Here is a 14,641-nt window from a genome sequence, read left to right on the forward strand (position 1 = left end):
GTTGGGGTCCATTAGTAGCTTGTACTGGTCTTTGTTTAGCCCCTCACTTCATCCTTTGTCTAAAACGAGCAGTTTTAGCTCATCCCTCTTTAAGGTCTTCCCATTAAGCCGACTCTCTTCTGACTGGATGCACTGCATAATCACAAGGTTTAAGTACAAATGTATTCAAACAATACTCAACACAGATGGTTACACTAGACAGAAGCCCAAATTCCTCACACGGATTACCTGCACATACACCAACCTAAATATTTGAACCTTTGGTCATGTCTAACCCTACCACCCTTTACCATGATGACAAATAAAAACTTTATTTTAACCATTTAATTAACTACTAAAACTGTTGCCAATTTGTTTTCTCATTACAAAACCTATACTTTGTTTCAGCATACTTTATAGCCGATGGACTGGAAAGAAATATATGTGTAAAACTGATTACAGCTCTGTAAGGTGGCATGATTTACTGCAAGTATATAAATACAAAAATTCAAGCTTATGAAAACATCTGCTGTAAGCCTTCGGTTTATATTAATCCCAGAAATAAACGATGTGATATTGTAAAGGTTAAAAATGTACTTCCTCCCATTCTGATTGCAACAGCTGGCAATATTTCTGCTCCTTTTAGGTTTGTCTTCTGGCACTGAAAGACGTTTTAAGAGTTCCACTATGCATTCCAGGGACTGCTTGATCATTTTATGACCTGCGGGTAAAAAAAAAAAAAAAAAAAAAGAAAACCCTCAAAGCCAAAAACAATCCCCCCTCATCTTTTTCATGTGGCATGTTGATTCTTTTTGCTAATTGATAACCAGCCAGCACATCGAGACTCAAATGGGGGTACTTTTATGAATGGTATGATGCTTTTACAACTACACTGGCATAACTAATAATGCAAAAACAAAACTGTCAACAAGTAGCTTAACTTCTAGTGATTTCTCAACTACAATCAGAGGCGCTACAGTTAATATCTTTAAAAACTGATGGGAGGGATGATGGGATAATGATTAATGACGTTTGGTGTGCGTTTGTCTTCGTCTCATGCTTCAGTAGATACTCATTTGGACTAATTATTTGGAGTGCAAATAGGACAATGCCATATACAATGCCAACCACATGTAAGCACACGCAAGCCCAAATACAAGTTGCAAGTTGCATGGAGCACACACAGAGATTTGAGAGTTTCCATGAAACTGCATGACAGACAGTTGAAACCGGTCCCCAACTTTTCCAAGAAATGAAAAAAAGAAAATTTGGGTAAGAATGGTGCTGCAAGGTACAGGAGGCCTATTAATCACTGCGTGGTCCAAAGGGATAATCCTCAGAAAAGTGTGCTCACAATAACATTATAGGAAGGTCACTCTGTGTGTGAAGGCTTGTGTAAAATTTGTACGTAAAAAAAAAAAAAAAAAACAACAATGTAAAATTGTGTAAAATTTGCTCTGACTTTGAATCTCTGCGACAGTCAAATAATAATAGAACTATGACAATGAGCTAAAGCAAACAAGAAACCCAACACAGCAGTCTTTACAGGAGCAAAGAGGGTGCTGTTAGGTTAAAAATTCAGAGCCCTACCCACAAGTTAAGGTCCTAATCACACTACCAAAGAAAAGATTTGGTTTTCCTGCACTTGAATCCACAATTATTTCAAAATCAATGAGTAATCATGTTGCTTTTCATGATCATGATTTTCCCTTTTTTGATCAGCCCCTCCAGAGAACCCATCACCTTTTTGCCCTATGCATTCACACTTGAATGATAGTACAGGGTGGGCCATTTATATGGATACACCGTAATAACATGGGAATGGTTGGTGATATTAAAGTCCTATTTGTGGCACATTAGTATATGTGAGGGGGCAAACTCCTCAAGATGGGTGGTAACCATGGTGGCCATTTAGAAGTCGGCCATCTTGGATACAACTTTTGTTTTTTCAATAGGAAGAGGGCCATGTGATACATCAAACTTAGTGGTAATGTCACAAGAAAAACAATGGTGTGCTTGGTTTCAATGTAACTTTATTCTTTCATGAGTTATTTACAAGTTTCTCTTTGTTCACAGCCATTGACATGTCGAAGAGGTTAACATGTGAGGAGCGGATCGAAATCGTGTTGATATCTGGTGAACGCAGTAACCGGGTCATTGCAGCCCTCACATATACTAATGTGCCACAAACAGGACTTTAATGTCACCAACCATTCCCATTTTATTGCAGTGTATCCATATAAATGTCCCACCATGTAGATGTAGACTTAAGACATGCTAACGTTGTCTTGCAGAGTACTGGACCTCATTTATATGGAGTTTTTTTTTCCCAAATCTTTTGAAGTTTGTACCAGTCGTAGGGTTTGCAGTAAAAAAAGCATGCCATGTTTAATCTCACCCATGCAGTCCGATATCAGTCTAATATCTGGTAGTTTACATGATGTTCCTGCATTTTTGTTGCTTAATGGAATTTGACAAACAGCCTCTCAGTGAATGACTGCCTGCTTCTGACAGTATTATCTTGCATACCATTAAGCATCTGTAAGAACAAAATAAAGCATATTTATCCACTTGATAGAACAACAGAAGCAGGTTCTGCAGTAATGAAATCTGGAACACAAGTTACTGTGTGTTCTAAGGTGCTCAACTAAAGTTTTAATATGAAACTAATATCATTTGCTCCAACTTATTATATCTGAGCTTTAATAAATAAAGTCTTCCACATAAGTGCCATCACTTCAGACCCCAGCACTGTTTTTTCACAGTATAGGCAAGAAGCAATTCCACCTCTTTCCACTTGCTGAGATTTAAAAAAAAAAAAAAAACAGTGTGGGAAGCTTGAGAGAAATAAATCAGAAAGAACATTTGCAGCACTAATGGCTTACCATCAAGACACAATAAAACTTACCTGTGTGATTTGAGTGGGTGGAGGTGTACGGTATATGCTTTGTGCACATCCGTGCTCCGATCTATATCTCATGTGTTTGATCTTTCATGCCTGTTTGTGTGTGTGCATGTGTGCAAAAGCAAATCATGATAAGAGATCATCTCAGCCATGTGTGCAACAAAACAAAGTTGCTAGCAGTTTAGTTTGTACTTCTGTGTGCAGTCGTGTGTGTGCGTGCGCGCGTGCGTGCGTGCATATCAGCTCTTGTGTGCACATCAGGTAAGAAGTGACATGACTGCTTTCAGTGGGGTTTTGAGTTAATCTGTAGTCTGACAGCTTCTGTCATCCCCCAGCTGTTATGACCACGGCACATTTATCACAGACAGCTCTGCTGCTCTTGGGCATAGTTAGGGAATGTGATGCTTTTGTGGATTTTTTTTTTTTTTTTTTTTTTTGGGGGGGGGGGGATTTGAAGGAAACAGGGAATTATTGTTCTCATGATTCAGCTTTATATTGCTCTCTGCATCAGTAGCATATAGATCTTTAGAATTTAGGGAAAAAAAATAGAGGACTGATGGACTGTGAAAAACTAAGTACAAGTTACTGTTTCCATAGTAATTAAGAGAGTAAGTCGCAGCCAAGTGCTGCTAATAAAATGCATGCGGTCAATTCATCATCAGCAAGCATGAGCATCTCTATAAAAGCAGAACTTTAAATAATTTGCTGATCTAGTGCATTCAGGCATGTGTTAACATAGTGTAACATTTCTCCCAGGAGCTGATGGCCCAGTAATTTCACCTGAGGTCAGACTGTGCAATGACCTGAGAAACTGCAAGGCAGGTTCACAAACTGTGGGCCTGAAAAGAAGCTACAGTGGCAATCAGGCGTGTATATGTATATAAAAGTTCTATTAATAAAATCAAGATCAAAATGCTATGATGTCCTTTGAACCTGCCACCTCAAAACCTGTTTATCAATACTCTATATGTCTGCTACTGCAATAGTTAAATTTAACTGGTGTGCAAATGTCTCTAATCCTAGTCTTTGAATCAGGAGCTTGAAATCACTGGATCAGATCTCCATATTTCTTAGACTGTTGTCAACTGAGTGTCCGGGTGACAGCAGTCACCACTGCTTGTTCTATTCAGGGTGTACGTGACTACATGTATTTTATTTGGAAAGCTACTACTAAATTATGCAATATCCTGTAGTATATAAAGTAATTACAATAATTTCCTCCCTGGCTGGTAAAACTCTTATCTACTGGCATTTATTTACAAAATAAAAAACAAAATGAGCAGCAAATGAGCCACAGGATGCTTTCAGATTGCCTCCAAGTAATCAGTGATGACAACAGGATAGTATGAAGATAGACAACTGTCTAACTACACAATCACATTTTTCCAAACCTCGCAAGCTTTTCTTTTTAGATAAGCCTTCCTTAAAGGGAACATCTAAGTTCAGTCTGTTGCTGTTATGTAGTTACATAAATCCTTCCACGGACTGCTTTTTTTGAGTCAGCAAAAGCCGGTCATATTAAAAGCCCCTGCTCTGTGACCCTTTGTGAAGCCACCGTCTTGGCCGCCAGCCCAGCACACAAAACATAGAAGGAAAAGTGCTCGTCTTAAGGAGGAAAGCACAGCACAGAAGGTATGTTGTGCTTGAGTGCCATGCCATTGGAACAGAGGAGTTTGATTCTAAAAATATCTACCTCCCACCACACTCACACTCCCAACACGCAACGCAGCCTTTGCACTGGAAGACCTAACAGCTGGATGGCAATTACTGCAAAATTGCTCTTATTTTCTCCAAGTCTTCATAATTTCCAGTCAACTTTCATCAGTTCATGTGTGTTTGTGAGTGAACCGGCAGAGGAAACGGGTAACGCCTTGTCGCTATTTAAAGCCCGGACTATTCCAGGTAGGCCCTGAAACTTTTCTTACTCTACCATGCCAAACATTTACCAAAAGTCTCTGCCTGACACCTGTGACCAAGTCATGCAAAAGCAATTACTGAAAACCAAACACAGACATTTCATGTGTGAGGCCCATCCCAAACCCATCAGTTATGCGGGACTAAGCAGTAAAACCATTACAAGACGATTAAAATTCACTCAGAGTAAATCACGTTTTTTCCCCTTTAACTTACATTGGTTAGCAATGATGGAGTAGACACCAAAAAGCCTCCATGTGTGTGCTTAGTCTTCACAGACCACAGGGCTGACCACAGGCTCTGATGGATATCATCTATGTAAATCACTGTTCACCACCATCGTTACATCTCAGATAACCCTTTCTGGCAAAACTGAAATTAATGCGTGTGACAGTGGTTTGACCCCATCCAGGTGGTTTGTATTTGGAGGAAAGTCTATTTATAGGCCAGTTAAATACAAGCCAGGTGTTGTCATAAAGGCCGGGCAAAGCCGGTTGGTTCTCTGGTGTCATGAGTGGCATAAATAGAATACACAACCGAGACGTGGTTAGCAAAGGCAGCTGGGAAGAACATGTATGCAGTCTAGTGTAGTCAGGGTATCTAAGCTACAAATCAACTCATGAAAATTAGAATGAAAATATTTGACTACAAGGTAAATAAAAGGCCTGCGGCTGGTAGAAGAATAGCTACATTTACATGGCGCGTGGTATAATGATTCTAATCGCATTAGAAACCAAACACGAGATTTAAAAAATGCTCCATATAAACACGTAAATCTGAATAAACAGCTGGAATTTCAATGCAACGGAGTAAATGTTTTCAAAAACAGATTGAAAGAAGAATTCTACCACACAAGAGCTTTAATGTGATTCACTGCTGGCTACATTGCCCCTTGCTCTGCATTCATGCAGCCCGTCTTGGCCTAAAATGCGTGGGGACGTATGCTTCTTTGCTTTCCAAAACTGCTGGCTTCCAAGCTCAACTACTCTGTGAAGAGTTTGTTTTCAACATAAAATCTTACATGTTGTGCCTTTCCTTTTGAGGGTGCTAACATGAACCCTGGGCAAAGTTTTAATAATGTGTTATAATGGGGTAGTTGGTGCTGTTCCCTCAAAGCAAGACGTTTTTTAGTTGAGGATGCCTTCTTTATGGAGTTTCAATGTTCTCCCAATGCATGGGGGGGGGGGCTCTTTTCAGGCATTTTGGCTTCTTCTCTTTGCTTGTTAGGTTAATCAGAGAGTCTAAATTGCCCCTGACTCCCCACCTTGGTTGCCTCTTGCAATTAATCAGCACAAAGGTGGTTTAAAGGGAGAGGGGCTAAAACAGGATAGGAGCTAAAACAGCTTATTTCAGACAGAATGAACTGAAGGACTGAAAAACAAGGATTATTTTGAACCATGAGTCATGCAAAGCATTTAACACTGTTCTGATTGAATGTGTTGTGACATTTAAACACAAGTCTAGAATAAAATCACATCCCATGTAAACAGCTGACCTGAATTCTTTAGTCGGCAGGAAGCCGTTTGTATATTTTTAAGTTCCATCTTGTCTTTAGCTATTCAAAATTACATGTGACCCACAAGGGTACACATAACAAAAACTGTGGTTAAGAAATGGCTGCTCACTGGGAACATGGCAACAAAGCTGCATTTTTGTATGAAAGGTGCATTACAAATCAGATGTATTTTTATTATTCCAAGTTAAAAGCTGCCAAGTTAGAGTTTTAGAAAGCCTACTTTAAACAGACCGATTCCTGGCTAACTTTGATCCAAGGAAATAAAGGCAATGCCTTGCTGACCACAGATGCCATCCGCTTGGCTGTCCTCTGGTAAAAATCTTTCACAACTCACAAAGTCTTCCAACCCACAGAGATCTGCCTGCTTCCATTCTCCACTCCATCACTTTGAATCTGATCCTTCGAAGCCCGATTCAAAGTGCGTATTGGTCAGTAGTCTGGGTTTTGGTCCACCACAATCAAACACAATCCCTCTCCTGCTGGTGTTTTGCCCCAGTGGCAGACAGGAACAGGAAAAAGGAGACAAAATGTTAAAATGTTAAAAATGAAATGTGAAAAAAGATGCTTATGTTCGCTCCAAGTCCAGATTTCCTGTTCAGTCGCTCAGAAACACATCTTGGAGCTGAAAGTTTCTGCACATGCAAATTCTTTGGATTGTTTTCTTTTAAGAACCGTGCGCCTTATCCCTGCTCACGATTGCAGATAATCCACGTTGTGTTTTCACAGTGCTGTTCTTACATTTTTTTGTTTTTCCTCTGAAGTTTAGACATCTCTTGAAAATTCCTGGGGAAATCCCAAACTGACAAATGTGACAAATCTTAACATGAAGGACTGCGATTGGGAAAGCTGTGGAATTTGGGATTTTTTATTTTTATTTTTTATTTTTGGCAGTACATCTCAATCGTTCAAAATGTCACCGAGCTCTTTAAAGCTTAAATACCACAAATAGCAGTTGTGAACTATGCAAAGAATGAATGCCTAGCACTGACATCAATCAATGACATATTTCAAATGTGATCCAATTACAAGAAAATAGTCCTTATTCACAGAAAAAAACCCATAAATAATGTCTTTAGATCCGGTCAATTAAGAATAGCAGAAATGTGGAGAGCTTCAAACCCATTCTGCTCACACAAATATGATGACTGGCCCAAAAGAATCTCAACTGCATGGCTGTTCATCACAGCCAACCTTTGAAACAATTCTTAAAAGCTAAAAGAAATTAGAACCATTTCAAAAGCAGAACAATGCACAAACAATGTATGCTGATTATCTTTGCCACAAGCTAAAGCCCGCTACATGTTCTGAGTCAGGAAAAAGTAATAGTGCTGGTATGTTGTGCTCAGCAGTCCAAAGACCTTGGCCGTGTTAAAGTAGTTAGCGAAAAACGAAAACACTTATGAGTGTGTTGTCCAGCAATTGCGCCACTGGTGTGTTTTGTTTGGGGTGTTTGGGGTTTTTTGTGGAATTCCAAGAATCTTTACTTTCTGATTGCACGTGGAACTCAACTGCTATAACTCTCACCATCCCAGTTTTAAAAGGGTTTCAGGAAATATCTTATAAGTTGCTTTAAAAAGTGTTACGTGGAAATGTTCCGTCTTGGAGAGAGTTCCTCATCATCAAGATCACCATCATCTTTAGCAGAAGCATATTGGCCGTAGTATTAACTTCACCCATTCTACAAATAAAAAAAAAATTTGATTTGTAACTTGGCTTGTTAACTTGGGAATATTACTCTAAAGTTAGATGAAAATGTCTGTTTTTCCCTCTACAATCAAACTTCAATATCTGTCAAACCAGTCACCTGATTTGGACTGTTATAAATAATATAATGTGCTATGTCTATGAGAATATGCTAAAAAAAAAAAATCAGTCCCATACCTACAAAGCTGTGGTTTTTGCAGGCCTCCAAATCTGTTGCCAGAGACTCTACATCTTTCAATCCATCACTTGAGCTACACTCCTGAGAGTCCATACATTTAGGTCTAGCACAACCACTTCTCCACAATGGGATATTAAAATGGACCCTATAAAAACTGGTCAAGGAAGACAACTAGCAATAACCCTACTTTCATCAATTACACACACACAAAAAATAAATTAAATACTACATTTTACATCATTCCAATTAAAAAGTGCATCTAAACCTTGGATTTTTTTTTTTCAGGCCAGGTGGAAAAACTTTTTTTTTTTTTTTTTGGTTACTTTAATTTGATGCATTGAGATAAACAAAGATGTTGTGAGGTCCATCTCCCTTTCATGCAGTGTATCTAACACTGTAAGGGAAACCTGGAAACAGACATAATAGAAACTTTAATGCTAGTACATTCCATACTGCCATGTGCAGTTTAATTTGCTGTTGAAATGTGTGCTATTGCATCCATCAACACACATATTCATCAGGTCTGTTTATACATTTTGGGTGGTGCAGCTCAGCAGACGAGGAAATGGTAAGACGTCTGCTTAACAGTATTTTTCTTTTTTTTACCTCAAAGCATTCTCCGTCAGTGCCCCAGTCAGCTCTGATTTCCTCGGTTTTGCCTGCCCCAGGTTCAGGTCCAATGCATTTAAGGCGTGCTGGTCTTACGTCTGTGGCATCTGTTGAGGAATGTGATGAATGCTGTCTGTACCCTTCTGACAGCACTATACTCGCATGATTTAAGCCCAGACGATCTGCTCCACCCTGCCTGAGACTGAGGCTGATGTTTATATTTAGATGTCTGGTACTTCAAACATTTAAAACATCCAACACATTCACAGTATGGCCTTTGCATTCAAGTTTAAACAACTCGAAACGTAAAAAAAAAAAAAGAAAAAAGAAAAAAACTAGTACATATGCACTTAGCTTAAAAAAAAAACCCCACACAACAGTAGTGAAGCTTCCATGGGAAGGCACATCTGAGTGATGTGCACTTCTTCTCACAAGAGAAGTCAACCATGCTGCTGCTATTACAGGTGCAACACACACAAATTTCCAAGACTGGCTATGTATACAGCTGACAAGAGTAACAGAGATTCATCACATGGTGGTGTTATCCCGTGGAAAAATCCAAATAAAAGACTCAAGGAATCTGCTTTAACTATGAAGGTGTTGCATTCTGTTTCTTCCCTATACGGGTTAGATTATTGGCACCTACCCAGAGGGAGTGAGTGAGTGCACAGTGGACTAATAGCAATCCCCAGAGCAACACATGACTCACAGCCCACAACTCTCTGCTCTCGGCTTTAATGCACAAAACTAATGTAAATTAGACTTCAGAACAAACCTCTAATCTCTTCATGCCCGATTAAAAATATAATCTGACAAAAACCCCTGTTCTCATTAGGTAAAGTCTTGGCAGTTCTGTAAACTTAACTTATTAAATAACCACTCTGAGAAAACATTTGAAGCAACATGTTGGTAAAGCTTGGATATAAAGACCATGACAGACAACAGCTCTTTAGAGAACTGCACCAGTTCTGTGAGAAATCGGTAATCATTTTTAAATGCTAACTTCCAAGGAAGCAGAAGCAGAGGGTGAGATGATGTGCTGCTGTAATTTACAGTAAACACACAATAAAAAGCATTTACTCTAATAGTCCCTGCAAAATAAAATGATAAGCTAAATTCCCAGTTCAGCTGATGCCAGATAGTAAAAACCCTCCAAGATCAGAAAATTGGAAAGTTATTTGACAAGAAGGACTCTAAAACTTACAAAACTTTAACATTTTTAAATACAAACCGTAAATTTTGACCCTAAATCATGTCTAATACTGAGAGGGGGTCTTTGAACAGTCTTGGACTGTAGGATCTGTGAGCAATCGTTTTAGAAATGTCACAAATAAAAAGGAAATGCAACAATGTAGACTCGCAGGCCGACAGCGTTTCACCGGAGCGCTCCTCTCTACCAGCACGTGTAACAAACAGCTTCTTTTCTTTGTCAAATGTAAGTTTCCTGATCTAAAGGCAGAAAGGCATTCATATGACCAAACATTCGACTATCTCTGGAAAGAATTTCGGAAGGTGTTTATCTATCAGGTGACCAAGTGGACTCACTTGGTCACCTGGACACAAGCTGTATGTTTATTAGGGCTGCCACAAACGATTATTTTGATAGTCGACTAGTCACCGATTATTTTTGCGATTAGTCGACTAATCAGATCATCATCCATTGGACGTAAAACGTACAGCTTATTGTACCAGCAGCATCTGCTCTTATATAACTATCACTAAATAAAACAAACAATAACATTTTTAAGTTGTCTAAGTGACTTATATATCATGTTTAACCTGAGTAGCAAAAGATGGCAGTGGGTTTGAAAACGGGAGTCCGGTGTTCTCACGGCTCTAGTGAGCCTTGCCCCCCCGGCTAGCTATCGAGCTGGTGGGTAACAGACGTCTCCGAAAACGTCGGAGCGCTTTTGAAAATATTTGATGTTTTGATAAACTGAGCAGATATTTGAGGTTTACACAGTTACATTGTCGCCTGAAAATATGTTAAACGGTTATTTTGAGACCCAGAAAGAATAATAAGAGTAATATTAAAACTAACTAGCTGCCGCCATTGTTGGAAACTAAGCAGGGCCATGCTATGAATTCTGGGATAGGTTGGGCCACGAAGTATACACCCAACCCATCCTTCAAATCTGGGGAAATGAAGCGTGCATTTGTCGGCCGCATTTGTCGGGATCTTCGAATTTGGACAGTCTTCGTCGTGTGGTTGTAACATAATCGGCCTACAAATGCGGGCACAGGAGGATGCAGTTCCTGAATTTGGATACAGCTACAATACCGGACACTGCTTCTGCTTCTTCTTCTTCTTCGGGGTTTAACGGCAGCTGGCATCCTTGTACATGCAGTGCTGCCATCTTCTGTTTCAGTCCGTTATTACACTCTTAAATCCTACTACTTATTCCTGCGTCTTTTGTGATCTTACAAAGCTTCAAACGACGCGTCGACTATTAAATTATACATCGACAATTTTGATAGTCGACGTAATCGTGACTAGTCGACTAATCGTGGCAGCCCTAATATTTATATGCACAGTTGTGACCATTTTAATCAAAAGAGATCAAGGTAGTGACTAAAAGACGCTAAATTAAGTGATGCTGAGCTCAGCATTAGAGGTAGGGTGCTCAGAGATCTGAAGTTAGCTGCATCTGACCAAGATATCTCCTGTGTGCATCCTTTGTGGGATTTTCAAAATACGGTAGACTCAGAATTCACTGGAGGGATTTGTTTTGTTTTTATTCCATCTAGACTTCCGGTGGGCAAAGCCATCTGAAATACCCCACATCAACTGAACAACACACTGTGAATAAAAGTTCTACTGTAGCCTTTGTGACTTTCAAGCAAATACCTCTGTATTAAAATGTCTCAATTCTGGGAACCTCATCTAACTTAATCTCTATGAATAAATCATGCTCGCATTGTAATTTCACTCGAGAGTTTCTGTCAAGTAGATCAGACCGCAAAAAAGCTATGGTAAGGAAATGAGTTGTGAAGAGAAACTGATGGCTGTGAAAAGAAACACCCAAAAAAACAATTCAGTCAATAATGAAAATTCAACTTTGGCTTCTGGACTGGATTTTTATGCATCACTTGGATTCATAATTAAAACGGGCAGGAAAAGAACAGCGTCAAAAGCAATATTAAGTTGTAGGCAGCTGTTGTGGCTTTGTGACATGCAAGTATTGCGCAAAAGCTGCTTTAAGACCAACATGACATCTTTCCAGAACGCAGTTAATCAAGAAACCAAGTCACCACGGGCTGTCACAGAGCAGCGCTTATTGAGTTTGTGGAATGCAGTTTTCAGTTTGACCACAGTGAACTGACTACGCTGGACCATTTTCTTTCGCTTATGGTTTTAAGATGCTAGGATCTAATCTTGGCTGGTTGCAAATGGACATACTTATCAGATTAGTCAGTAGATCTCAGAGGGTTCATCACCCGACCCGCCAATAATTTTGCAGCAGAGAGCATGCAGCTCCAGTTGCCCTCCAGTTGAAGGCTTTATGGTCAAAAACACCCAATGTTTCGAGCCTAATGCCCTACCAGAGGACCCATGTGTCCCACACCACACTCCAGCTGTTTGGTTTTTGTTTAACTTGTATCAGAAGTTCAAGAAAATGTAAGGTGAAAAGAGAAAGTTTCATCTAAGAAATGCACAATGTTTCTCCATTTAATGAATAACCATGTCGCCATAAAGATTGCAATTCATGAGTAAAAATAGTGGCTATTATTAATTTACTCAATGAATCACTCTGCATGATCACTGTGGGATTATGGACAACTTTTTCTGTGCCAGCCTAATCTGTGGAAATAGATATAGTCTGCTACAGAATCTATCTATCTATCTATCTCCATCCACATATAACAAAATCAGGTGATGATTTTTCTACACAGCCACGTTTCACATGTGCAGAAAACATCAGCTGTGAGCAAATATGGCAGATAACTCTGACACGTGTTCTATCCAACAGGTGACCTTTACAAGATGGGAAAATGGCACCAGCTCTCTCCGGGGTGCTTCTGTGTAGGCACACGGCTTTACAACAAGCTCACACTTCAGACAAAAGCACTCTTCATTCAAACGCGTTCATATGCATAATACCAATCTAACGAAGCAAGGCCAGAAAAACAAACCCGACAAACAAGCTGTATGGGACTAACTCTGTTTGCAGGCTGTCTTCCTTTTCCCCGTGAGCTGAGTGTTTATTATCCATACCCAGACATTTCCACTGGAGTTTCTGTGGTGATGAATGTGCAGCTGTTAGCACCAAAACAATTAACTTTCTAAGCCATCGAAGAAAAGCTTAACAGTGCTAAACTTACCTTCATTTGTTTAACTTCCGGTTATACGACGTCTGTTTTAATTCTTAATTAACTTCACTATCTGAAAACACGCGCTTGTTAGTTTATTAAACAATGCTAGCTCTTCTTTCTTCCTGTTAAGAGTTGAATATTTTACTGGTTAGGACAGCTGGCCTGTCCTCTCTTCTCTCTCCCACTGAGTTAGTGATACGCACTTACACAGCACCGTAAGGGGGCGCTATTTGACCAGTTGTTCATTGGAAGGGGTAAAGTATTTAGAAACATGTTTTTAAGTAAATAAATACAGTTACACTATGGTTGAACATTGCAACTGCAACATAATATGGAACACAAACACAAGATAACCTTTATCATGTTAAATACCTGACTGTCGTATATGTGGTTAAATCAGATATTTAACCAAACTGTAAATGTAAATATAATACAAAAATGACACATAGGTTGCCCGTTGTTTGCAAGTGAATGTGTTGACCAACTGGTCACACTTTCAATCACAAGGCAGTCACAAAGGATACTTTCAGACTTGGACTGTCTGCAGTCCCGCTTAGACAGATTGGTGAAGGTTTGCAACTAATCACCATCCAATTCATAAATGAAGACAGACTCCCAACATGACCCAATCAATCTGAGTCAGTCTGCACTGATGAGCACAACTTGTCTGCAACATGTCTTTTTGCGAGTGGTTCCCAGCTGGTTATATTATGGTTACATAACTATATAAAGCAAGGCTGCCAAGCACATGCGTCATTTTGCATGGATAGCTGTAACTATGACAGCATAGACGGCAACTATGTCACCGCTTGTGAAGGAATTTCTGTTTTAAATTCATGAGTTTATGTCTGGAGTCTAAATGTAAGTGGCAAATGTGAATTTCTGTGTATGCAGATAGCAACCGACTGATTAATCACAGACTGAGTTCACTTTATTGCCATTTTATTGCATATTGAAGCACCAAACTCCCTTAGAATGCAACTGTCTGCAAGTGGTTGGCTTTAGCAGAACAAGGAAGTATTCACTTAATACCTGAAATCTATTACTTTGGTGTCTTATTCTATCTTTTTGATCTATTTACTATTTAGCTCTCTGTTTGATTTTCCCTTCTGGGTATCCGCTTTTTCCTCATCACAATTTTACATTTGGACCTGAGGAACTAACTGGTGCAAACCTAAATTGAACATTCACACACTTGTAAGAATGAATGGGATATGGGAAAAGATTGTGATTTCAGTGTTTTTCTTTTCTTTAACGGAGCACCATTATCATGTGTTATACAAATGTTCTGGCCAGAGCAGTGACCAATATATTTATGACTATGCAGCATAATATCTGGCTCCCCAAGGAGTGTTTACAAAAGGCAGGAAATTACACGAGTTTTGAGCTTGTATGGTTTCCCACGCTGACTGGGTGGCAGTGATAAAATGGAAAGATGTCCAATGGGAGCCCTGGATCTAATCTGAATTACTGAGAGGTCTTCATAGTTAATGTGCAAAATTGCTCCAGGTACATTCATACT

The 14,641-nt window shown here is 39.4% G+C and overlaps 1 long non-coding RNA gene across 1 annotated transcript; it reads right to left on the reverse strand.

Annotated features, from left to right (window-relative positions):
* Window positions 1-3,335: 3,335 nt before the first annotated feature.
* Window positions 3,336-14,111, reverse strand: LOC146501042 (uncharacterized). The gene is made up of 4 exons (XR_014869960.1): window positions 13,129-14,111; window positions 12,967-13,043; window positions 8,803-8,912; window positions 3,336-8,603 (listed from the first exon to the last, which is right to left on the reverse strand). It is a non-coding gene; the product is annotated as an uncharacterized LOC146501042 (long non-coding RNA).
* Window positions 14,112-14,641: the final 530 nt, after the last annotated feature.

Source organism: Neolamprologus multifasciatus, chromosome 16 (assembly GCF_963576455.1).
Source record: "Neolamprologus multifasciatus chromosome 16, fNeoMul1.2, whole genome shotgun sequence".
Classification (NCBI taxonomy): Eukaryota; Metazoa; Chordata; class Actinopteri; order Cichliformes; family Cichlidae; genus Neolamprologus; species Neolamprologus multifasciatus.